Source organism: Sorex araneus, chromosome 2 (genome assembly GCF_027595985.1).
Source record: "Sorex araneus isolate mSorAra2 chromosome 2, mSorAra2.pri, whole genome shotgun sequence".
NCBI lineage: Eukaryota > Metazoa > Chordata > Mammalia > Eulipotyphla > Soricidae > Sorex > Sorex araneus.
The window spans coordinates 122,653,722-122,680,669 of NC_073303.1; the positions used below are offsets into that span (position 1 = coordinate 122,653,722).

At 38.1% G+C, this 26,948-nt stretch overlaps 1 protein-coding gene across 50 annotated transcripts in view; it reads right to left on the reverse strand.

Moving 5' to 3' along the window:
- The window catches only part of RIMS2 (regulating synaptic membrane exocytosis 2), a 547,885-nt gene that overhangs the window by 58,810 nt on the left and 462,127 nt on the right, over window positions 1-26,948 (reverse strand). The gene's annotated exons all lie outside the window — the stretch shown is intronic.

Below are 26,948 nucleotides of genomic sequence, written 5' to 3' on the forward strand. Positions count from 1 at the left end.
TAATGGAAGGAAGACAAGGAGAGTCAAATAAAAATAAAATCCAAAGCTTTTAGACAGATGGGGGAGGTATCCTTTAAGTAATGGATTCTTAAAAAATGTCTCTCAGTGATGGATTCCATCAAGCAAGATCTTGAGGAGAAACCAGGGGCCCTAGGAGGTGATATGCATAGTTGGGGATAAATGGGCTTTTTCCAATTCTGGCCTTCTTTGATCTCTGAAGCAACACATTCAAATGAGTTTTTTCCTTGTCTTTGGGGATCAGATAAAAACGGGTGTGATTCCTGAATAGACATAGCCACTGTTTTGCAAGATTCAGACAAAATGGCGTCTGCAGGGCATGGAGAAACCACAGTGGCGGCTGCAGCGTTGCTGCCGCCTGCCCCAGCTGGGGGAGTCACAGTGCCGTCAGACATAGAGCCAAAACAGTAACAACGATGGTCCTCATTCACCTGACCCTGAAAGAGTCCCCAGTATGCCATCAGGCTACATTAGCATGTGACAGGGACTGATATAGATGTTACTGGTGCCTGCTCAAGCAAATCGATGAACAACGGGATAACAGTGATACAGTGATCTCTCAATTTAAAAAATATCATTGTAAATTATAATTTTGTGGGTAGGCCTTGTTCAGTATTTTGGGTTAATGATATATTACATATATGTTTACAAACCAATAGATATTTAGAATATACTTAGGATATATAGAGGAGAATCTATAACACACATGGAATATGTATTAAATATGTTAGAAAGTATTAATATACATGCTTTCTGTTTTGGCCTCTAGACAGAAATTCCTAGTTTTTGTGGTGGGAGTGTCTTTCTGGTGCTTTCTGGTCATTTTTCCCTCCCTTCAGAGAAACACCAGGTTCAGTGCAGTAGCAGAGGGCTTGAAGGCAAAGGAAGCAGCTGGGTGAGGGGCAGGAAGATGGAACCTGATAAGGAGAGACAGGACCGGTCCTTCGCAGAGCCCTGGGCAATTGGGATGGCTCTCCAGAGAAGAGGCTCTTTCCAGCCCCTTCCTGCTTCTTCTTTGAAAACTCTGAGGCTTCTTTTCCTTTCTCTGATACTTGTTAAAATAGCTACACTTCAGAGTAGCTTAAGGAAAAATGTTCTTGAATAATGACAAAGTTAACTCACAATTTCTTTCTCTCTCTCTCTTTTTTTTTCTTTTTGGATCACACTGGCAATGCACAGGGGTTACTCCTGGCTCTGCATTCAGAAATTATTCCTAGCGGTGCTCGGGGGACCATATGGGATGCTGGGAATCTAACCCGGGTCGGCAAGGCAAATGCCCTATCTGCTGTGCTATTGCTCCAACCCCTCACAATTTATTTCTTGAAAGACAAGAAGTCCTATTTCAGTTTACAGAAGGTAATAAAGTGAAGGACAGCACAGCAAGTTTTAGATGTGTGCAAAGCACTAATAAGGAGGAAGGAAAGGGCGGTCTGGTGGTCTTTCATTTCCTTCAGCTTCTTGAGCCCATATAAACAGCTGTGTTTTGTTCTTTTAAAGGTATACAAGAGGCCGCCGAGATGTGATCCCGGGGGCCGCACGTGTGTGCGGCCCCTCCACAGCTGCACGAGCATGAATTCAGACCCAGCTAAACTACTTTCGGCATGGGCAGCTCCTTGCAGAATGTCTCCAGCCTGAGAACTAAGCTGCGGCCCCATGCCCGCCCAGGAGGGTAAAGGTATTTCTCTCTCTCGCCTCTTCCTTTCCGGGGATGAAGGGCGTGGGGACCGCCATATTATGACGACCACAGATGGGGTTTACAAGCTTGCAATGATCCAATATCTGGAAGAAATCTCCCTGGACTTAGTTGTTAAAGTACAGAAATCCAAAACCGCGCGGCCGCTACTGTGGCCGCGTGACATCATTTCTCTTCACAACAGGTCTGACTCTAGTGGGGTGCTCCTAACAATGATAGTGAGGTTTGTGTTGAAATATTGAATGTAACCAAAGTAAACAGAAATTAAAGTGAAACTTATCAGTTACAAGGCGGGGGGGGTGTGGGGGGTGGGATGGGAGGTGTACTGTGTGGGTTTTTATTTTTTGGTGGTAGGATATGGGCACTGGTGAAGGGATGGTTGTTTCAGCATTGTATAACTGAGACTTAAGCCTGAAAGCATTGTAATTTTCCACATGGTGATTCAATAAAACAAAATTCTTATTTAAAAAAAGGTATACAAGAATGTAATGTTTTTAATCTTCAAAATACAAAAACATTAATTTGAAAGGATATATTTACACCTATGTTCATTGCAGCACTTAGTACAATGGCCAAGATATGGAAACAACCCAAATGCCTAAGTATGGATGAGTGGATCAAGAAGTTATGGTATAAATAAACAGTGGAGTACTATGCAGCTCTAAGAAAGAACAAAATCATGCAATCTGCAGCAACAAGGATAGAATTAGAGGATATCATGCTGTGTGAAGTCGGTCAGAAGGAGAGGGACAGATACATAATGATCTCTGGCATATGTGGGACTTAAAGATACCCATTGAGCAGGAACCGTATATCCAAAAGCAACATAAGGGGGAACTGATAGAGGCAATGGAGTTGGGGTGGGGAGAAGTGGGAGGGGAGGGAGATGGAGAAAATAGGGATGAGTGTGGAGTCAGAATTATATCTGTGAGAAGCCATTAATAATAGTATTATAAGCCTAAATAAATATTTTTAAAATGTATGATTTTAAAAAGTATGTTATACTTATTAGAGAAAACCTGGAAAAAAGTGAAAAACAAAACTAGGGGCTTTGTTTTAGAATGATAGTCTAGGGGTTAAGGTGCTTGCCTTGCACCCTGACAGCTCTGGTTCAATCCCCAACATTGCAGATGGTGCCTCAAACCTTGCCAGGGTCACATCTCAGAAAAGTGGCCCTGGGGTAACTCTGGATGTGGCTCCTGAGCCCCTTCATTACCATGACCCCTGTCCTGAGCAAAAAGTTACAAAAAGGAAAAAAAAAAGCTCTTTGGCAAGATTTTAACCTCTGGTAGTAAGAAGTACCAAAGATTTGGTAAGATAGTTTAAAGAAGCATTCATCTAAACTCCGAGAATGATACATTTTATCAGAATAAAGCCTTCAAGAGTCTATCTATTTCTCTGCAGAATCTCAAAAAGGAAAGAAAAAATTACATATTTTACTGACTGCATTTTACTGACAAATCACTTAAAATCATTCAGTAAAAATGAGAATGATACTTTTGATTATCTGGCCGGTACCATCAGCCATCGTCCAGAACTCATGGCTGCTTCTCCTGGAAGGGAACATAATGAGGCCCCCTTAATGATGTCACTGGATTCCACGCCAGGCTGTTTTCACTCCGGGTGCCCCAGATGGGTGCATGTGAGAGCCCACCCCACCGCAGGAACCCAGCCCCGGCAGCTGACCTCCACTACCCAACTGTTGCCATGCTCCAGGCTGCTTTCCACACTCTCGGGCCTGCTTTGCACACTCTCGGGCCAAGCTTCACATATGACTGAACATATTCCTGGACCACGCGGCCTTGAAAGCAGTTGCGTGACACATCATAAGACACCCCCTACCCATTTTACATAATTATCACACCATATTTGATGGGGTTCTGACCGTAGGCAACAAATCATAGAGGGAAATGCCTGGCAAGCTACCCGTGGAGTACTTGATAGGCCAAAATAGTAACAACGATGTTTCTCATTCCCCTGATCCTGAAAGAGCCCCCAATGCGCCATCAGTCTACACTAGTACGAGACAGGGATGAACGGAGATGTTACTGGCACCTGCTCGAGCAAATCGATGAAAAACGGGATGACAGTGACACAGTGACAGTGGAATACTTTTCAAAAACAAAATGGATTTCGTACCTCCAAACACAACTTTAATAAATTACACTGTGTTGGGGGAGGTGTTCACTGAGCAGCAGAGCCCTGGCCTTACCAATGATGGTAATGAAGAAATAGTTGTAGAAATAATGGCAGTAGACTACGACTTCCATCCCTGGTGCACTCACATGCTGTGGGTGACTCTTTCCACTCCCAAGTCTGTGACCACAGCCCCACAGGAAACCATCTGCAGAAGCTCTAGAACCAAAGGTTGAGTACCACAATAAAGGGTGTGGAGCCCTTGGTTATTGCAACAACAATAGCAAGGATGACAATGGGAAGGAGAGAGGGGAGAAAGAAATACACAACATGCAGCTTTTTCTTGGGGGGGGTGTTACACCCGGCGTTGCACAGGGGTTACTCCTGGCTCATGCTCTCAGGAATTACTCCTGGCGGTGCTCAGGGGACCATATGGGATGCTGGGAATCGAACCCGGGTCGGCCGCGTGCAAGGCAAATGCCCTACCCGCTGTACTATTGCTCCAGCCCCTGCAACATGCAGCTTTTAATGCTGACAGTCACTGATGAATTTTTCAAATAGGTACACATCAAAATAAAAGCAGAGTGACATTTCCATGCTGGATCCGAATAAACAGAATAAGAGTTCAGCTTTGAAACATTTCAGTTTCACCTACGGACTTCTTTTCTAAGATTGTTTTAGCCCTGCTCTGACATTTTACTAGCAGCAGGAAACTAATTTGCCTGTCACATCACCATGTTCCTTGAGATTTGTTCTTAAACACGCTATGGATTATCATCATTAATTTATCTATGTTAAATACACTGAATATGAATTCTCACAGTGAAGGTAGGCATTAGTATCCTACACTACAACTCAAAGGAGAAGCGCCTATATTAAAATTTGGGGGATTTATAGGAACATACATGCTCATGGTTTTCCTCCTGAAGTTAATGAAGAGGCAAGAGCACAGTTGTGCAGTTTACTTTAATCCAAAGGCAGTCATTTGATTTCTCCTAAGAATAAGCATTATTAAGCCACCTACCTTGAGATTTAAGGTGAGTATTATGGCATTGTTACATTTCTTAGTCATTATACTATTTATTTCCCCCTTTCTTTTTTTCCCCAGACTTCCTATAGAAATAGATTATTTTCTGTTTTCCTTCTAGATGCATTTTCCCCTTGAGTCACATTAGTTTCTGCTTTTGGGAAAAAATTAGCAGATTGCTTGTTGAGGCTATGAGGTTGTTGTTGTTGTTGTTGTTGTTTAAATTCTAACTTCATCCTAGGATATGTAAAGGACCAGGGAGGAAGAAACTGTTCTTTAATACCCACTAGGAAGCCATATGATTGTATGTGGAGAACATTTTTGTATTGTAATTCAGCAATATCTGAGAAGGTGAGATTAATAGGAATGAAAGGCTGCAGTCAAAGAAAGGCATTATGCAGGTCACAGATCTCAACATTATCAGTAAGAGCCACGGAGAATTGATGGAATATGAGAATAAAGTAACTTGGTAGTCAGTTTGATAGGTCAAGAGAATTACTCATTTTCCCCAACTTTATTTGCACTCACTATTGACCACTTATGTCCACAAGGATATAGTTAAATGAAGAGGTGAAGAAATGTAAATCAGAGGCTGGAGAGATAATACAGCAGGCAGGGCACTTGTCATGCATGCAGCCAATCTGGTTTGATCCCCAGCATCCCATATAGTCCCCCGAGCACCGTTTGGAGTGATCCCTGAGCACATCCAGGAGTAAACCCTGAGTATTGCCAGGTGTACCCCCTCCAATCCAAAGCAAAGCAAACCAGGAAAAAAATCTATATGTTGAACCTTTATGTTGCCTACATCAGTTTTAGTAATAAATCTTTATTTTTATCATCAGAGTCAGACTTTTTTAAATATAAAATTTATAATTTTCATTAGTGTGCTTTGTTTGGATTTAGGATTTACAAATAACACTGAACAAGGCAAACTTCAAAGAAATGGTTGGTCTTCGACCCTTTGGAAATATCATGTGTCTAGTGTTTAGATGTGTCCAATAGGTCTTAATCCTCATCAGAAGGGAAAACATGAAAGTTTAATGAATCATTTTTATTTGCTATGAATTATAATTAATTATACACTTAAGTAAGGCTTTATGCTTTATTCTCAGGGGTTACTGAGTAGAAATTAGGTTCCTGGTGTGAAATGTAACCGTAACTAGAGAAATTAAGACACATTTCACTAATTTATATGCATAGGAAGATACAACCAAGGCCATGATGTATTCCCCAAGTCATGATTAACATGGAAAATATTTTACAGCCTACCAGTTAGAACAGATGCTATCTAATATTACTGGAATACACAACATAAGAGAAGTTAAAAAAATTTTATGTCCTATAAAGAGCATGAATTTTCTGTTATAAGGATTTGCTGGAATTTCACTTCTCACCAGATGTATGTCTGCACATATATGCTAAAAGATTTCCTTAACACAGTAGCTAAGTCTCAATGTATTGAATCTTTATTATGTCTGCATATCAATTATTTTTATATTATTTTTTATTATGCCTGCATATCAGTTATTTATGATTTAATAAGGATTTCTAGAAAGCACATCAAATTAATTTTTTTACTGTCTTTTAGGATTAAACTAAATAGAATAGAATAATAAGCTTTTCAATAGCAACTGCTGATAACCAATAAACACTTCACTGATTTTCCTGACAACAGTTTCAAACTTAAATACTAGAAGAAAAAAAAATTTTTTTTTTCCCATGCCTGGCTATAATCAGGGGTAACTCCTGACTCTGCATTCAGAAGTCACTCCTGGTGAGATGTCAGATCACAGCGTGCTAAGCAAGTGCCTGACATGCTGTACTCTTTCTCCAGCCCCACTAAAAGAAAAGTTACAGAGATTTAGGACTACAATCGGTGAGACTTTTATTTTGATTCTGTGACCAAGGTGTCTATGACTAAATCAAGCAAGAAATCATTTTTGTGCCATTAAGTAAAATCACGAATATCAAGAGATAACATAATGAATGAGTTATACTAAATTATGTTTTCTTTCTAATAGTTCTTAGTCTATGAGAGTGACTAGCTATGCAAATTCAAAAAATTTACCTGAAATTGAATCTAGATACTTTAAGAACAACAACAGTCATCTATAGGAAAGATAAAGACTTTGCTCCTGAGAAGCATATAATCTCAATCTATTGCAAAATAGAAGGCGTTTAGCACTAATGGCTTTGAGAAAGTACAGAGCCTCAGAAATACCAAACTTGGCACACAATTCAAGTGATGGCTTTCTATTTTGTCTCTGGTGCACAGATGGCCTCTTCAAGAAATCATATTCTATACTTCTTCTATATTGTCAAAGACAAATTATGATAGACCGCATACTATTTTTTCTTTTCATGCTTTCATAATATTTATATATTATTCCCATACCCAGAACAACAAACAAAACAAACACCCCTCAGAAACCACCAAAACACTATATATATATTAAAAAAAATAGTTTTCTCTGTCTCAAACTGCATAATGAAACACTTACACAGTGTTCAGGAATTTTTGAAGCAACAATGTGTTACTTTCCCAGTTTGAAAATTTAGCCCACATTTTAATGTACCTTATATATTTATGTTCAGAATTTAGACTACTTGCTGCCTTTTTAAAAAATAGTTTAAATAGTGAAAGTACATACAATTAAGGAGTCTATCAAATAAAGACCACAAATAATTCATTTTATTACATTTCATTAAACTTACTTATGGTAAAAGTCATGTCATCAACTTCAACAATATGCTGATGATCTTTCTAGAACTTAATTTTTTTTGTTTTTTTTTTTTGGGTCACACCTGGTGATGCTCAGGGGTTACTCCTGGTTCATGCACTCAGGAATTACTCCTGGCGGTGCTCAGGGGACCATATGGGATGCTGGGAATCGAACCCAGGTTGGCCGCGTGCAAGGCAAATGCCCTACCCATTGCACTATCACTCCAGGCCCCTAGAACTTAATTTTTAATGGCTTATAATATTTCCCAAATAATTTTAATTTTGTTCTCCTAACAGAAAATGTTCCCTAATATAAAAAGTCGAATGGACTTTTCTTATGGCATTTTGAAATTTCTGCATTCTGATATGAATGATATTTTAATATTTAGAATTATCTAGTTTGAATGTTAATCTTATAAATCAGAAAAATGTTTAAAAATGCACCCATATAATGGTTTCTCTGTATTGACATTATTGTTTTTACAAAACATATGAGTTTACTTAAGAGGGTTACATTTTTTAAAAAAGTAAAATAAAGTGGAAAAAAGTGAAAAAATGTAGACTAGTAGAGGCAATTGTTATTGTAATTGTATTTTGAACTTCTTAGCAGTCAGTCATAAAGGGCACAGAATTAAATAACTGCACTGTAGCACCGCCGTCCCGTTGTTCATTGATTTGCTTGAGTGGGTACCAGTAACATCTCCATTGTGAGATTTTTTACTGTTTTTGGCATATAGAATATGCCACGGGTAGCTTGCCAGGCTCTGCCGTGCAGGCGGGATACTCTTGATAGCTTGCTGGTCTCTCCTCTGAGAGGGACAAAGGAACCCAATGCCCTACCTGCTGTGCTATTGCTCCAACCCAAAATAACTAGGTAGGCAATAAAAAATATCAGTTCTCCAAAATGAAAGAAATCCCTTTGAAAAGTTAATTTTGGACCAGAGCGATAGTACAGCGGGTAGGGTGTTCACCTTGCATGCAGCCGACCTGGGTTGCACCCTCAGAATCCCATATGGTCCCCTGAGACCACTAGGAGTAATTCCTGAGAGCAGAGCCAGAAGTAACCTCTAAGAACTGCTGAATATGACTAAAAACGCCCCCTCCCACAAAAAAAAAGGAAAAAAAGAAAGAAAGGAAATTTAACTCTGTGGAATTTACTATATGAAGCACTTCTTTTTGTTTAGTTGCAAGTTGCACTCTAACAGACAGATGTCCAACAACTTTCAACAGGGATACAAACTGTAGTTATCCAACAATTATTAAAAATCACACTACATTTTATAAACACAATGTATTCTAAATCTACAAGTTCCATTAAAGTCACTTACAAGTGGATTAAGTTATTAGTAGTTAATGATCATCATAACTTTCTCCCACATAATTTCTTTTCTCTCTCAGTTACTATTATTTTGTTTCTTAGATTTCTTTTTTCCCCTACTTATCTCTTAACTCACTTATTACAACAGGGCTGGTTCTAAACATATATTCAAGATCAGATAAAAAAATTGGAGCACAGATACACAAAATAATCAAGAAGCATTTTAGTCCCCAGTCAATTAATAAAATAAAAAACGCAGAGATATGCAACTAGATATTGATCAGATATGCAACCAGATAATCAGACAAAAAAGTGCTTCCCCCCTTCTTCCTCTAACTCTGTTTTAAATAACACAACCTGCAATTTAAATGTGAGAATATCTAGGTACTTTCCAAAGGCTTCCAAGGAATATCACTTCTCAGATAAGTTATACAGACAAGGTAACTTGGTCAGAATGAAATTGTATATCCTGGGTTTTTTTGTTTGTTTGTTTTTTGCTTTTTGGGTCACACCCAGCAATGCTCAGGGGTTACTCCTGGCTCTGCACTTAGGAATTACTCATGGTGTTGTTGGGGGACCACATGGGATGCCAGGAATCGAACCCAGGTCTGCCGAGTGCAAGGCAAACGCCCAACCCATTGTGCTATCGCTCTGGCCCCTATCCTGGTTTTCTCTGGAAAAGTCAGAAAGCACATAAACATAGCAAAGGATTTTATAAAAGTCCTGAAACAAAAAAGCACACATAAAACCATTTTGTCCTCATTTTCTATACTTGATCATGAATCTCAATTTTTCTGTTAAGCATCTGTTAGTGTCCAAAGACTTATTGTTCTGTGGTAAACAATCTGGGAAATGATACGTTAAGTGGGAAAAAAATTACAAATTTTATTGCACCTGATATTGTTGATTTTTAGCTGGTGATACAACTTAAGTGAGTAAATTCAGATTGTAATTGGAATGGAACCCCTTCATAAGTCTTGCTTCTGATGACTTGGGCCTAGGTCCTGTCAGGTTGCTAATTCATTTTTAAAATGTACTTTTAAAATGCTTTTAAAAATATTGTGACTGGAAATAGATCTTAGATTGGCAAAATACCCAATGTCAAATAAATACATTGAATACCACAATGACCTTAAAAAACAGTAAGTCATAGATTAAAGTCTATGCTTCAAAGAACAGAGAATACTGTACAAATAAAACTTAATCTTGCTGTCTTATTTGATAAGATGACTTTTACAATGCAAATTTGAGGTCAGAAAGGAATAAAAAACCTACTTCTTCTATGTCCTCCCCCCCTTTCTCTCCTTTTTTTTAAAAAAGGAAAACAAACAAAATTCACATTGATCCATCTTCCAGAGCAGCAGGGAATAAATGCTATATAATTTCTGAACACATCTCTAGTCATTATTCCAATTAATCCATGAGAGACTGGAGCAGATATACTATGAAAAAACAATTGAAAGAAGAGAAAAAATTACATTAAGAAGATTTGAGATCTGATTTAGAAAATCTATAGTGGAATTAATGAGAAAAAGCACTTGCTTTAATCAGGGTTGAGAATAGTGGTTTCATAAAACATTAGAATCAGAATTTTATTATCAAAAATAAGCAATTAGAAAATGTTATAGAGAGAATAGGATTATCACAAGACTAACACAAGTTACAAAATACCTAGTTACACAGTAAGTTATGTGCTGAAGTTAAAGAATGAAAATTAAAGAATGCACCAAGGATGTAAAAGATAATGAAGAAAGTTCAGGATCTTAATTAGTAAGAGACTTCCTCCTTGACTTCACAGATTAACCCATGTTCTTAGTACTCGAGCCAGATTCCCCATGCTTTATCAGCAGAAACTAAAGGGCACTCCTCAGATCATACCAATCCTGTGGTTTAGCAATCATTTCAGGAAAATGTCTTAGGGATATATTTATCTTGGTTTTCCTTAGCAACTAAAACATGTCCACCCATTCTCCTTAATAAAATTAAGTCTGATTTCCAAGTTGGCAATAATGTCAGAATTTCTATGTGGATAGGACAGATCACTCCTATTTCTTGAAAAACAAAAAAATAACAACAACAACAAAACACTACCAAAGCTTTTCAGCACCTTCTCTCTCTCTGTCTCTCGCTTTTCTCCCATTGGCATTCCTGTCAATGGTGTAGGGGCAAAATTCAGTATATTTGTTCAATATAGCTTTTAAGACAGTACATGATCCATCCTCACCCACCTCCCGGCCTTAAACCTCAGTTCTTCTAGGTTGCATTGAACACAGCGTGGTTCCTTGGGCAGACACGCTTTCTGCAGCCTCAGAACACCCTGACAGTTCTAGCACCCAACTCCTCTGAGTATGGAAAGGGTTCCAAATACTTAGAAAAAAGTCTGAAGACTGATCTTCAGTCAAATTAGATTGCTGATGTAATTTTTCCCAGGCACACTTGGTTTTTCTGAACCCTCCACAGTTACTCAAGCATTCTATGGGTGACATGCAATCTTAGATGTTTTTACCACCCCTCCCCCAAAACCTACTTAATCTTCAGATTTCAGCTTGAATCAAAAGCCTTCCAGAAATCATCCTAAGTCTAATTCTAAAGATTTCTGAATATTCTAAATATTTCTAAAAATTTTCTGAATCTTTCTGAAATTTCACAGCCTTCTGTACTATTGATATGCTATCTAACATTTTTTCTTAAAATTTTTAAAGTTTAAAGGTTTTGATGATAGAAGATTTTAATCACTTTTTAGATAGGTTAATGGTGTGTGTGACTTTTAAAACTAATTTATGTGAGGCTGTAGTGATAGTATAGCGGGTAGGGCATTTGTCTTGCATGCGGGCAACCAAGGTTTTATTCCTGGAAATCTATATGGTCCCCTGAGTACTATCAGGAGTAAATCCTGAGTGCAGATCCAGAAGTAACTCCTGAGCATCACTGGGGGTGACCCAAAAAGTCAAAAGAAAAAAAAAAGAGGAATAATCTAGTTGACCAAGCTGCTAGGCAAATGTATTACAGTTGAGAATGTAATAAGACTAATTCCCATCTAAATAGATGAAAGATCACCCACATACATAAAGAACTATGAGCCACCTTAGTCTTTATTATTGTAAAGTACAGAACAAAATTCTAGACTATGATTCAAGAACCGGGGAAACTCAGTGCTCCCGTATCTGGGAGAAAAAGGATCTTTCTTTGACGAGAGGCAAAAGTTGTGAGTTTCCAGCCCAGTTAGAGGAAAGCAGCTCTCGGGCTGTTGCCGAAATGCGTCTCACCTTTGCATCTTTCTCATTGCTCATTATATATTTACTATTTAGTTTGAAAACACAGGTAAGATACTGTGTAAAAAGTTTTTATTATCTTGAACCTTGAGAGAAGAGCTTGGCAAATCAAGTCAGGTGAACAGGCATTCTTAGTCTCTATTTAAAAAAAGAAAAGTAATTTATTTTATTTTATTTACTTATTTTTTGCTTTTTGGGTCACACCCAGTGATGCTCAGGGGTTACTCCTGGCTCTGCACTTAGGAATTACTCCTGGCGGTGCCTGGGGGACCATATGGGGTGCCGGGGATCGAACTTGGGTCGGCTGCATGCAGGGCCTACCCGCTGTGCTATCGCTCTGGCCCCCAAGAAAAGTAATTTTAACATATCCAAGTATTATAAGATGAAGAACCTCAGTAAAATTTTTTAAAAAGAGAACTGATCAAAATGCTAGAAACTGAACATAATGGCCACTCAACACCTTTATTGCAAACCACAACACATAATTAGAGAGAGAGAACAAAAGGGAATACACTGCCACAGTGGCAGGGTGGGGTGGGGGGAGATGGGATTGGGGGTGGGTGGGAGGGATGCTGGGTTTATTTGTGATGGAGAATGGGCACTGGTGAAGGGATGGGTTCTCGAACTTTGTATGAGGGAAACATGAGCACAAAAATGTATTAATCTGTAACTGTACCCTCAAGGTGATTCACTAATTAAAAAAATTTTTTTTAAAAAATGCTCTTTGGCAATCATCCAGTGGAGCAACTTCCCAAGTGAGAGTTAAGATGAGTGGTAACTGCTGGGGGAAGCAGGAGGACAAAGGGGGCAAAGAAACAAGATATTTCTAATGACAATGGTAGGTGGAGGGACAGGACTTGAGGCTGGTGGCTGCTATTTTCCTACTTTAGCCTAGGGAAAGGAGGAAACGGAAATGAAACAAAAGAAGAAGTGGAAATGCCTTTACCACACGCATGTTTTGGGTTGGGGGAGCAATTTTTGTGATCATTTCTGGCCTTCACACCTTCCTATTTTTCAGTATATTTCAACCTTTTCTCTAATAGCTCTCATTCCTCTCCCAGTTTCTTGACAACCACAAAGTTTCAAGTAATTCCTCACAGACCAGAATAAAACTAAAAGCATGGGGCTGGAGAGAAAGCACAGGGGAAGGAATTTGCCTTGCATGCAGCTGACCCTCCTTCCATCCCCGGCTTTATATAGGCTCCCCTGAGCACACAGCCAGAAGTTAGCTCTGGGCACTGCTGGGTGTAGCCCCTAAATCTAAAAATCCCAACACTAAAAACTAAAACCATTTTTGGTGGTTTTTGTACAGAAGACCAGAAAGCAAGTATTGGAGAGGATGTGGAGAGGAGGGTATCTTTTGTACTGAGGTGGGAGTGTAGACTGGAAAAGCCACTGGGAAAGCATTCAGAAAGTGAATCGGTTACCCCAATTCCGGGCATTAATGTGAAAAAAATGCAAAAACACCAATTTGAAGTGTGTGTGTATGCACTCCCATGATTATGGTAGCATTGTTTGCAATAGTCAAGAACTGGAAACAAGCAAAGTGCCCCTCTGCAGAATAATGGATAAAGATGTGGTATATAACGACAATGGAATACAACTCAGATATAAAAAAGAGCAAACTGTCATTTGTAACAACATTTGTTGGACCTGAAGACATGAAACATAAACCAGAAAAAACCAAACAGCACATAATTTCACTCATACGTGGTGTATAGAGAAAACAAACTGATGGACTAGGTAAAACAAAAGTAAGCTCTTGGACTATAAGATAAATTAGTGGCTACCAGACAGGAAGGAGAAAGAGAGACGGATCAATTAGAACAGAAAGGCTCACATGAAGATTTTCAGGAATGTGTTCTGATGCAGTGCAACATTAGCTAAAGAAAATACATCGATCCTTTCCCCTGAACACCCATTTTTGGACCAAAAGCTCCAGAAATAATATTCTTATGTTACTGTTGAGCATTACTAAGAGACGCATACGTGTTTCCCTTGCAATAGAAAAAAGTTCTGATTTGGTAATGCAATTACCATGAACTTATATGGAAAAACCATTGAATGTCCCCAGACCAAAAAACTAACCACTAAATCAGTTCAATAAAAATCGTATGCTTTTGGATAATGTGGAAACCTTACTAAATCATTTCCTCATAATTTTAGCTTTAAGCTTATTTTTAAGTTAAGCAGAACCTACTGTTTCTCCCCACAGCATTTAAACTCAGATCCTACAGAGTTGAATTCAAGTTCCCTTTCAAAAGATCACTTAGCTTCATAACACACACACACACACACACAAATCCCCCCCAACACACTGCAATATTTTCTACCATACAATAATACAATAGGATCTGCTGAAACTTTATGTGCCAAATATCCAACAAGAAAGTAAGGGTGTATAGAAACATGAGCCAGTCTACCAGTTAGTGATACAGCCTCCTGCCTGAGTACTTTTCTATCCAGGCAATTTTTGTAATTATGACTAATCATTACTGCATACATTTTTATGGTATATTTCTCAACAAAACTTAAATACCAAATGAAAAAGTTCCAGTTAGTATAGTTCACGGTGTCTATTCCATATTCCAGAGAGATATTTACAGTAGTAATTCTAGGATAAGATGTTAGAAGGGAGTGAATAAAACTGTCAAGTTAAAACAAAAATATTCATCTTAGAATAAAAAGTTAAAAGGATTTGTCTTCTTAGAACAGCATTCGAGAGGCAAGATGGATGTTGTTTGTGTGCTTTGCATTCTACTGATTTTGTTTTACCAAGCAGTTTTTAAACCCAAGGGGACAACATACCCACATTTCCCCATATTTTACAAGATTGAGCTATCATTATCCTTAGCAGAATTTTACACTAGTGACCAAGAGCTTTATTGAATTTCCAACAAATACCACTAACAGTCTCTTCGAAATTCTTCCTTGTAGGTAACATAACAAGACTCAATTGAATAACACACATTGGCACTCTTTTAAGAGAGTATGGGGATTTCATTAAAAATGGCCTTTACCTTTAAAATGGCATTTCTATATATACTCTGATGGTCCAAAACACCAAATCTCACTCATTTTTTAATGAAATTAAAAGACTTACTTTCCTTAGCATGTGCACATCTTGATCATAAATAAACTCTTCATGGTTAAGTTTAATTATGTCTAGTTCTCCCTCTCGGAGACCCCGGCAAGCTACTGAGAGCATACTTCCCGCGTGGCAGAGCCTGGCAAGCTCCCCATGGCGTATTCGATATGCCAAAAACAGTAACAATTATGAGTCTCATTCCCCTGACCCTGAAAGAGCCTCCAATGCAGCACTGTTGGGAAGGATGAGTAAAGAAAGGCTGCTAAAATCTCAGGGCTAGGACGAATGGAGACACTACTGGTGCCTGCTCAAGCGAATCGATGAACAATGGGATGACAGTGATACAGTGATGGTTAAGTTATTCATAGTATTTACTGATTACTAGTCTCTACAGTGCTTTTTCCTCTATTCTCATTTTAAAATAATGTCTAATAAAATAAAATGAGTTCCATGTTAAATTCAATATAAGTTCCTGAGGGGCGAAAGAGATAGCACAATAGGCTGGGGTGCATGCTTACATACAGGAGGGATTCGACAAAACAAATAACATGTGGTTCCCCAAATAGTTCTAGGAGCAATCTCTGAGTATTCAGCTGGGAGTAGTCCCAGAGCATCACTGTGTGTGGTTAAAAATTTTTAAAAACTGCAATTTTTTTGAAGACCAGAGATAGTAGAGAGGGTAAGTTCCTTGCCGTGCACGCAGCCAACGCTGATTCAATCCCTATCGCTGCATATGATCCCCTTGAGCACTCCCAGGAGTGATTCACGAGCACAGTCAGGAGTGAGCCCCAATAAAACCTGCTCTAGGCCCCTGCCCCCCAGGCCAAATGTGTAATTCCTTGAGAATTTCTTGTTTGAAGAGAATTCTCTTCCTCTAATAATAAAAATAGAAGTAATGATAGAAACACATTGCTAGCAATGCTGGAGGTCACAAGGATATCAGTTTTGGAGTCTATCATAAAACTTCTGAATATTAATTTTCTGATATTGGAGATGGGGAGAATAATGCATAAACTTCCAGTTGTGAAAATTAAATCAACTCATGCTATTGGCTCATTATGCCTTTTAACAATGATGGATACATTCTTTTTTGAATATTCTATTAGAAAAGAAGCTTCTATTTAAATAACTGGTATGTGTTATTTGGTGAGAAAGTATCAATTGAGCAAAATGAGCTTCAATTTCCACTTGCACCTATTCTCAGGAAGCATAAAAGGTATGAATAATAATTTTATGATGCATATTTACATTTTTTAACCTCCCTCCTTTTCCATCTTCATCCATTATTACTCTCTATAGTAGGTGGACTGATCCTCAAAGGCATTCATGCATTACACTTTGGATCAGAAACTAGGACACATTACATGGCAAAAGGCATTCTGCAAATGTACTGAAGGTAAAGAACATTAGTAATGGCCAATCTGAGTATGAGTCCTTCAAAGCATGAACTTTCTCTAGACAGAGAGCAATAAAATAGATGCTCAGAATAGAAATGCAGAAAAACTTAACTGTGCCATTCATGCCTAGCCTGAAAATGAAAGAACTGCAAGCCAAAGAAAATGGGGCTCAATCCCACAAAGGCACAGGACTGCATTCTGCCACGGACTCGAATGAACTTGGAAATGGGAGCCTATCCTGAGTCTTCAGAAGAAACTTTGCCTTGACAGCACAAGGTACAGTGAAAGAAAACCAGCCAAGATCACCCAGATCTCTGTCAACCTCAGATGACTTTTAAGGTGCTAAGTTTGCAGTATAATCTGTTCTGGAAGCTAAAGGAAATGAACGCATCATTGATCAGGCCCTCATCATTTGAGGTTGACTGCTTTTAAAATCTGTGTTTTGCACAAAATTTGTATCCAAACAAATTTATGATTTATTATCACTAAATATTTGATTTGCATATCTATTTTACTTATTTATTGGGGGGTATGGGCGATACCCAACAGTGCTCAGAGACCACCAGGCTCTTTTTTCAGGAAACCATATGTGGTGCCAGGGATAGAACTGGGCTCAGTTGTTAACTCTGCACTATTTACCCAGCTCCTGTGGACCTATTTTATATAACCAGGGTTATATAAACATTTCTTAGGTAAAAAGGGGTTGTGAGTAGGAAAGTTGAAAAAGCCCTGCTCTAAGCCAACAAAACTGTCTCTTCTTCTTGGTTTCTCTAAGTCTTTCTTCTTGGAACTTTTCCAGCACAGATTTTCATGCCCACTCCCCCAACCCCATCAAATCCTGCAATAGCTCATTATCGCCAACATTAAAATTGCAATTCATCAAAAATCCTGCAATAACTCATTATCACCAATATTAATATTACAACTCGTCACCCTGATGTTATTTGCAACCTGGTTGCAACCTCTATGGCTAAACTCACATTCCCAGATGTGGCAAATACCCTCAGCTCAGCTCACATCTTTATCTTTGGGTTCAATGTTGATCATGCCTGAAATGTCTGCTTTGTCTTACCACCTTCACAGCTTAAATATATGTGGGGTCAGAGGGATAGTACAGTAGGTAAAATGCTTGCCTTACACTTGGGTTTCATTTCTGGTACCCATAGGTACACCACCAGCAGTGATCCCTGAGCACAGAGTCAGGAATATAGCTTCAGCAAAGCTGGGATGTGGCCCTGAAGCCAATATCACAAACATTTCTGTCATCTTCAAGGTACGGATCAACTGTGTTCTTGGCATCAGAACAGAAAATGACATTTCCACAGCTATAGTTCTACTAATAAAATGATGTTAACAAATAGTTAAATTTGTTAGCAATAATGTTAACAAAGAGCCATTTATTAATAACCAAGACAATGCTTCAAGTGCTCTTATGAGTGATAACACCATTAATAGACTCCATTATTTAGGAAGTTGGAACTGAATGCTAAAACTCTAATATTGGTTTTCTGTTTTCTGTTAATACTTCTGTACTAAATATCCTTTGTACCTATTGTTTGTTCTCATCACGTCCAACCTTCTTACATATTTTTCCTAGTCTACAACTTATTTCTTGTAGTAGATTTTAAGATCTCTGAGAACAAAAGCAATGAGACAATGGGGATTATATTTTGTCTTCAATAAAATCTATGAATATGCCTTTGGTGCAAATAGTTGATTAAAATGCTTCATTAATGACATGAATAAGTATACAGTAATATTTATGCTTTAGGGAAATGATTAAAATGCTTTAAGAATTTATTAACCAAATTTAAAAAATGTTATAATGCATGTAATATTCATGTTCGGGAAGGGATAGTACAAAATTATTTGCATTTATAGACAGATATAGATATTCTTTCATAAAATAGCTTTTAGTGGTTCAATTTTTTGTGTGTTTTGTAGTCATACTCAGGAGTTCTGAGGGCTTATTCCTGGCTTTGCACTAATGGTCACTCCTGGCAGGCTCAGGGGGCCATATAGGGTAATGGGGATCTAACCCAGGTTGGGTACATATAAGGGCCTAGCCTCACTATTTTTTTCTATAAATAATAAGAAAGCAAACAGAATATAAACCAGAATATGAAATAGGAAGCATTTGACATACATTTGTATAATTTACAGATTTTAAAACTTCAGTGTACACCACTTGAACATATTTATGTTCATGTCTTATAAACAAATCTTAGAAATTGCATTGTTAATTCTAATATTGAGAATTTTGTTGCTATTAATTATTATCATAGGTATCAGAGATATTAAAAACAAAATATAATTCCTATCCTCAAGGGCTAGACTAATGGGATTCAGATACATGTAAGTTTACAATACATGTCATCAATACACAGATGATCCTTAAAGTTTGAAAAACAGGCTTGTGGTTTTATATTAGAAAAAGTTCCTCAACTAAATATCAAGGGGAAAAGAACTATAAAATGGGGAAAGGAATCAGCTATTTCTCTGAAGAAGACCTACAAACTCAATTCAAGTTACCCTAAGTCTTCTTGTCTAGTGATAGGGCTTTGGTTACTACCTGCTGATGATGGCACATTTATATTCTTCACCTTAACTTATTAGGCTCTGGACCACACAATAATTGCAGTTAGCTGCCTAATGGGATGTCAAATCAAAATGTGTGAAAAAGAATTTTTGATTGGCCCGTAAAGTTAATATAACTATTGAATATCTCATATTTACAATATTATTATTTTTTTAAGGATTTTGTTGAACATTAAAAAGCATCTTTAGGACAACCCCTCTCATACATGGTCAGTTAATTTTTAACAAACGAACTGAGATCATGAAATGGAGTAAAGACAGTCTCTTCAACAAATAGTACTGGGAAAACTTGGATAACCACATATAAGAAAATTAAAGCTAAGTTCTTATTTCACACCTTACACAAAAGTCAATTCAAAGTGGATCAAAGACCTTTGAGATCAGCTCAGAATCTATAAAGTACATTGAGGAAAATATAGGCAGAGCACTTCAAGATCTGGACCTCACAAGTATCTTCAATGATACAGTGCCACTGCCAAAGGCAACAGAATAAAAAAAAACTAAAAAATGGGACTACATCAAATTAAAGAGTTCCTGCATGGCAAAAAAGGCTAAAATTAAAAGACAGTTAACTGAATGGGAGAAAATAGTTGCATTCAACACTTCAGATAGAGGGTTAATATCAAGGATATATAAAGTACTAACAAAGATCAACAATAAAAAAAACCAAAACCCATCAAAAAATGGAAATGAACATTTCTCTAAGGAAGGCCAAAAGTGGGCCAACAGTCACATGAAAAAATATTCATCATCACTACCATTAAGGAAAAGTCTAAATCAAGACAACAATGAGATAACATCTCACTCTAGTAAGAAAGACATATAACAAAAATTCTGTGAATACTCTGTGCTGGCAGCTGAGGTGGTGGGTAGCGGTGGTGTAAAAAGGAACTCTCAGCCACTGCTAGTGGAAATTTGCCTTCTTCAACCTTCATGGAACACAAGATGGTGATTATCTCAGTAAACTAGAACTGAGTTGCCATATGACTCAAAAATTCCACTTCCAGCTATCTACTGCCAGGACTCTTACATAGACGCTCAAAAAGACCTATGCATACCATAATTTCATTTCAGCATTTAGTGCAATAGCCAAGACAGGTATATAAGTGGATCATGAAGACGTGGCATATATACACAATGGAATACTACGCAGCTGTAAGGAAGTATGAAATCATGCAATTTGTTGCAATACAGATAGAACTGGAAGGACAAACAGGATGATCTCATTTATGAGTGGTATATAGCGATAGTGCAGTGGGTAGGGTGTTCGCCTTGCATGCGTCCGACCTGGGTTCAATTTCTCCATCCCTCTTGAAGAGCCTGGCAAGGTACCGAGAGTGTTTTGCCTACATGGCAGAGCCTGGCAAGCTATCTGTGGCATATTTGCTATGCCAAAAACAGTAACAAGTCTCACAATGGAGATGTTACTGGTGCCCGCTCGAGCAAATTGATGAGCAATGGGATGACGGTGATATAGTGACAGTGATATAAAATAACTGGTTGAGGGAAAGCAATGTTTTAAGGGGGGGAGGGGAGAGGTTGAGATCACCATCGGCCAGAGTATAGGAAGAAAGGCAGAGAATGAAAGGAACTGCAGGGGGATGAAGAGACAGATGGGAAGCAATGGGAAACAGGGGTCTAGGGGCTCAGAGTACATCAGTGGTGTAAAGGAGTGGTACAACTAAATATCCAAACCACAGTGTCTGTAACACTGCAGACAAGACATCCAAACTTCAACAAATAAACGTAAAAATGTGTCTGTCAAGGTGGCAGGCTGGAAGTGGGGGTGTGGGTAGAAGGGCACCTGGAAACACCAGTGGAAGGAAGGAAGATACTGGTTGTACAGTATGTCTAAACTCCAACTATGAATAACTACCTAAAGTGATTTAATTTTTAAAAAGAGAGAAAAACATCATTTTCATATAAACTCTGTTGGTAAAGCAAGTGTTAATTACATCTGTTTTATGAACTTTCTGTTTTATGATCCAGGTATCTTGGGTAGGTTTTTAAAGAGGCCATATTTGATACCTTATGTAACCCAGAGTAAACAAGGAATCCAAGTCTTTGTCTGCCTTTCTTTCCTATCAGGTTATGATTCCCATATCAAGTCATACTTAATACTGAGAAATGGTGACTTTAAAGGTAAGTTTCCAATTGACACATAAAAGAACATACAAAACAGCATGATGAAAAAGAGAAAAGAGTAAACTGCTGTGTGCCTGAATCAACACAGCTTTATCAACGGTTTCTCCTTTGCCAATTACTGTTTACAAATTATCACTATGATATCATCCAGAATAATTTCACTATTCTTTATAAAGATACCACTTTGTTGAGTTTTCTATGCTTAAAAAGACAAGAAAGCACTCCTGTTTGATATTAAACTCCATACTGGTGCAATATTTATTTATTCATCTCTTCTGGCTCACACTTGGCTGTGCTCAGAGAGTACTCTTAACTTAAGTCTAAGTTGCCCTTCGATTGACCTTAATTCCTTATATCCCAAAGTGTGGGTCCCACGAAGGGACTTGGATGGACCCAGGGCAAGCCATAAGCTACCCTGGCTTAAACATGGGACAGCCTAAGGGCCAAAGAAGTATACTAGGCTAAGAGCATAGTCATGAAACAAGTCATGACTCAAAAGAAGTAACTGAAAATAACCTGACATGAGGACTGTAGTCCGGCAAATACAGTGAAATGTCCCCAGGAAAAGCCACCCTTTACCATGAGTCAGATAAGCTTCTAGGGCATAGATGAAAGTCTGTATCTTTTACTGTGTTTATAGAAAATGACTATTAAGAAGTAAATTTAATATGATTGTTTAAATGGATTACCAGTAAAGAAAAGGATAAAGTAATATGGCCCTAAATGAAACGCATCCCTAGGTGGTTCTCCTAGGAGGAGTTTAGGGCCTTGAAACCCCTTGGATGGAATGCTGCCTGTGGGCAGATTTCAAGAATTTCCACTGAAGGAGATGCTTTACACCTGTTCCTGTTAATATTTAACTACATCTATGTGCAATTGCTGAATTTCTCTATAATAATCCTGATTGATTTGAATAAAGTTGCCACTGATTACCAGCTTGTGGACCCAGTTTTTTTTGTCTATCAGCTGGAGGAATGGTCAACTGGGTCATTACAGGATGGTGATTCAAACACCTGGCACCCAAATAGGGACCAGACAATGGGTGCCTAAACAGGGACCAGACAGGGGATTGTATGGGCCGCTGGAAACGGAACCCAGGTTGGCTACGTGCTAAGCAAGTGCCTGCCTGTTGTACTATCTCCTTGGTCCTCAGTATTTATGTATGATATTTGTTTTGGGGCTTCACTCAGCTCAGGACTGACTCCTGGCTCTGCCCTGAAAGATCATTCCTCATAGGCTTGGGGAACCATATGGGGTTCTGAGGATTGAACCCAGGTAGGCTGCGTGCAAGGCAAGTGCTCAACCTGTTATACTATTGTTCCAGCCTCCCAATACTTTTTATAACGATGACTGTATATTTAAAAATGGAAAGCATTATGGGATATAACTGATAGAATGATAAGCCTACAACTAAATTACTTGCAGATCTTCACACAAAGTGAAGATCAGGTGAAAAATAAAAGATAAAGTGAAAAATCAAGAGAATACTAACTAAATATTTAAAACTGAAAAAAAATTTAGTTGAGATTTATTTCGTGATTTAAGATATGTTACTCATTAACATGTCTAAACAAAGAACCTATTGTAAGGTCCACCATTAAAAAACTAATTCATTATTTTTGAATGCTATCACATCATTGATCAAGTGAGATACTAAAATTGAAGATTTTGTTTTTAAAAATTGTTGGAGCTGAAAATTTTTCATAAAAGATAAAAAAATAAAAAAGATTACTTGATACCCATACACATATAAACATAAATATTGAACCTAGAAATCCACTGAAAGTTTAGAGTCAAATAATTACAAAATAACTCCTGTTGGTTATTCTTCAGTTAAACTCAGGGTTTTAAATGAAGAATATGTTGTATTCTGTTGTCAACAGGTCAAACATATTTGGTGGAAAAATAGGAATTAGTATGTATTTCAAGAGAAATCAAATTTTTATTTTAGTTTTGGTGCCACACCCAGTGGTGCTCAATGCTGACTCCCAGCTCTATACTCAGGGATCACACCTGGCAGGCTTGGGGAACTATATGTGGTGCCAGGGATTGCACCTGGGTCAGCAGCATGCAAGGTAATTCCCCTACCCGCTGTACTACAGCACTGGTCTCTGAACAATGAAATAATAATTTAATTTTTAATGAAATGGGAGAGAAATGCCACAGAATATTAATGATATAATAAAAACTATTTTCTGCTATCATATATTTACAGAAAGAAGCCATAATATAAGAACAAATAAGACTGCATTTGTTAACCTGCTAATATCATAACGGTTTTGGTGGTAAAAATGTATACGTGTATATACACACTCATAAAGGAAAGCCAAGTTCATATTAAGAAATCTCAGTGTATTGTCAACAGATAGGTGCTTTTTATAAAACATACAGCCATGGAAGATTTTATGGTATACTTCAGCTGTGACTATAACGACAATTCTTTTCTTGCAATCTTCTCTACTCCTGTTGTCTGCGATGTAATTCTCTCATCGTTTTTCTTCATCCTCATTCTTTCTTGGTCTCCTTCAGGGGCTCCTCTTCCTCTGCCTAAATCTAAAGTTGCTCCTCTTCCATAGGATGATGCCTTAACCCTCTGCTCTTTTATCTAGAGTGTTCTTGGATAATCTTAGCCATGCTCATGGTTGTAAGCATCACATAAACCAGGACTTCTTAAACTTTTTTCATTTGCGACCACTTTCTACCCAAAACATTTTACATGACTCATATATAAATATATCCATTCATCCATATATACTTACACATATATGTACACACATATGTGTGTATATATACACATATAATAGTTATACAGATCAAACATTTTCTGATGATATATCATAAATCAAGTTCTTTTAAAAACAGTTTTAAAACAGGTACGTGAGTGCCTAGGCTTGAGAGAACTCCACGGGCTAGAGCTCCAACTTTGCCTGCAGGAGGCCCAGGTCAGATTCCCAGCACCACATGGTCCCCTGAGCACCACTAGGAGGATCTGGAGAAGGCCCCAGGCACAGCCAGGGTGTGGTCGAAATATAAGGAAAAGAAGATGAAAAGTACCGAAACCTTTTAAGTCTGTAACCACTCATAGTTTAGCAGCTCAGATTTAAACCAATGTTTCCCAAAGCAGGAAATAAAGCACCCTGGGTTGCAGCTGCAAGAAGGCATTTTGGGTGCAATGGGGGCACCTCCTGTTTGTTCACTTAAAGAACACAGATTTCCAGGGAAGCACTGAAGAGGTGTTTTTTTGTTTGTTTCTTTTGCTTTTTTTTTTTTTTTTTGCTTTTTAGGTCATACCCGTCGATGTACAGGGGTACATCCTATATACTCAGGAATTATCCCTGGTGGTGCTCAGGGACCATATGGGATGCTGGGAATTGAACCTGGGTTGGCCGAGTGCAAGGCATTTGCCCTACCTGCTGTGCTATTGCTTCAGCCCCAGAGTTTTTTTTTTATAATGGGGTGATAGGATAAATAAGTGTGGGAGTCTTGAGCAAACTTTCTAATGCTCAGGTTTGTGTCTCTGCATCTGGCATTAGCTTCAGAAGTATTTAGTTAAATACATCTTAGACATGTCTACTCGGAGGTTCATGAATGTCTCAAATTCAAAATTAAAGGATTCTGAATCCTAAATTAACCCTAAATGAATTCTAAATTAAAGGATTCATTCCTCTACATCTTCCCCCAATCTATTACTCCCTAGGTACTTTGATAAGCTTTTTGTTTGTTATTGTTTTGGGTACAGGGGCACAGGCACATTCCTGGCAGTGCTAGGGAATCCCATGTGATGTGGTGGGTTGAATAGAGATCCGCTTCAAGCTATACACGTACTTTAAGCCTTAAACTATCTCTCTGGCCTTCCAATAGTCTTTATCAATGCTGCAATCTAAGCCATAAATAAAAAAACCATCTGAGAATTCTCTCTCTACCTCACATAGCCAATCAGTTGCCAAGTCAGGTGACCACCTTCCAATTTTATTGTTAAAAGTTTCCCTGACTCTATCCTTCCCTTGCTTATCTTTACAACTAAGATCCTGACCTAATTCAAGATCTCATCTTTTGTCTGAATGTATCACTATCAATCTTACATTTTTTTTACTGGATTTTGACCGATATTTAATTCTTTAGTAGAGTCCATGAGGCTATACCCTTCAAGGAAAGCCTTGATTGATAAATTTATGTTTTCTTTAAGATACATGAAAGAGAAAAAATATTTAGTAAATAAATGGCAGACTAAATGGCTCACAAATTACTTATCATGCTAACTTGATCCTAATCATCAACTGTAAGCTTCCTTTCCACCTATACATTAAAACAAAAATGTATAACAAAACAATGAAACCCCTCTGTGATCTGGTCTGATTCTTTTGGCATCATCTTGCCCACATTCAGTGTGACACCTATGGTTAAAATCAGGCCTTAAACACTCATCAATCCTCAACACATCAAGCCTCTCTGCCTTTGCGTTTCCTGGTTTCTAGGTAGAGCACCTTCTAGGAGTGCTTACCTGCTCAGCAGGGACTTTTCTTTTGAGTATTACCTGCTCCAGGAATTCTTTCTGGGGTGCTGGGTGGACCAATGGCCTTGCCTGGAGAAACCCACTAAAGTTTATCTCCTGCCATGTGGCAGAATCTGCTCCATGAGGAATCTGCTCCATGAGGAAGAATCTGCTCAAGAATCTGTTTTCTCTAATTACCAGAAACTCTTGTTATAAATAATTTCAGACTCATCTTTATTTTCCATGTGCCTGGCATACAACATAGCAAGTGTTTAAGGTCAATCAAAATACCCAGAATAAATGATGCCAATTCGCTAAAACAGTATGTACTATCTAACTTGTAAGTCTTAATGTCCATTTTAGTCTCCTAATTTACAAAAATTGCATAGATTTTATTTGTGGGGAGGAATTTTTGCTTTACTGGTACTTGCAGTTTGTAAAGAGAAAAAAATAAATGAATAAAGCTTTAACAGCTAAATAAATTTATAACAACCTTTTAATTTCAAAAGTTCAATATCTCCCTTAGTAGCATATAGTAAATTATGAATAAATATTTGTAATTTCAAAATCATATGATCTCTATGACCAGAAATTAATTTTTGAATTGTTTTAAAGTGCAAAAGATAATACTATAAAACACAAAAATAGAAATCTGGGAAGATAGGTCAAAATTTGGAGCAAACACTTGGCATGTGATGGCCCAAGGAGGTGATTCTGTGCACTGCAGAGGTCCAGGAGCCCCACTGGCCCTAGGTCCCCCAACAAGCACAGTTTAGTCCTGGGCCTGAATGCTAAACTGGGAAGCTCCTACAATAAGACTGGGGCCTCTGGGCCTGCTCAGGAGCTCCCTCACCCACCAAAAACTCATTAAAAACTCCTATCATAACAATCATGGTAAACCTAATGAGTTGCCACCAAGGTTTCAGGAAGACCATCAAGTCATGTTTCGAATATAATATTATTATATGGAACCCAAATGACAAGATCACAATAACACTTTGCAAAATCAGGGTTAGCCGGGTCCAGGAATGAACATATACTG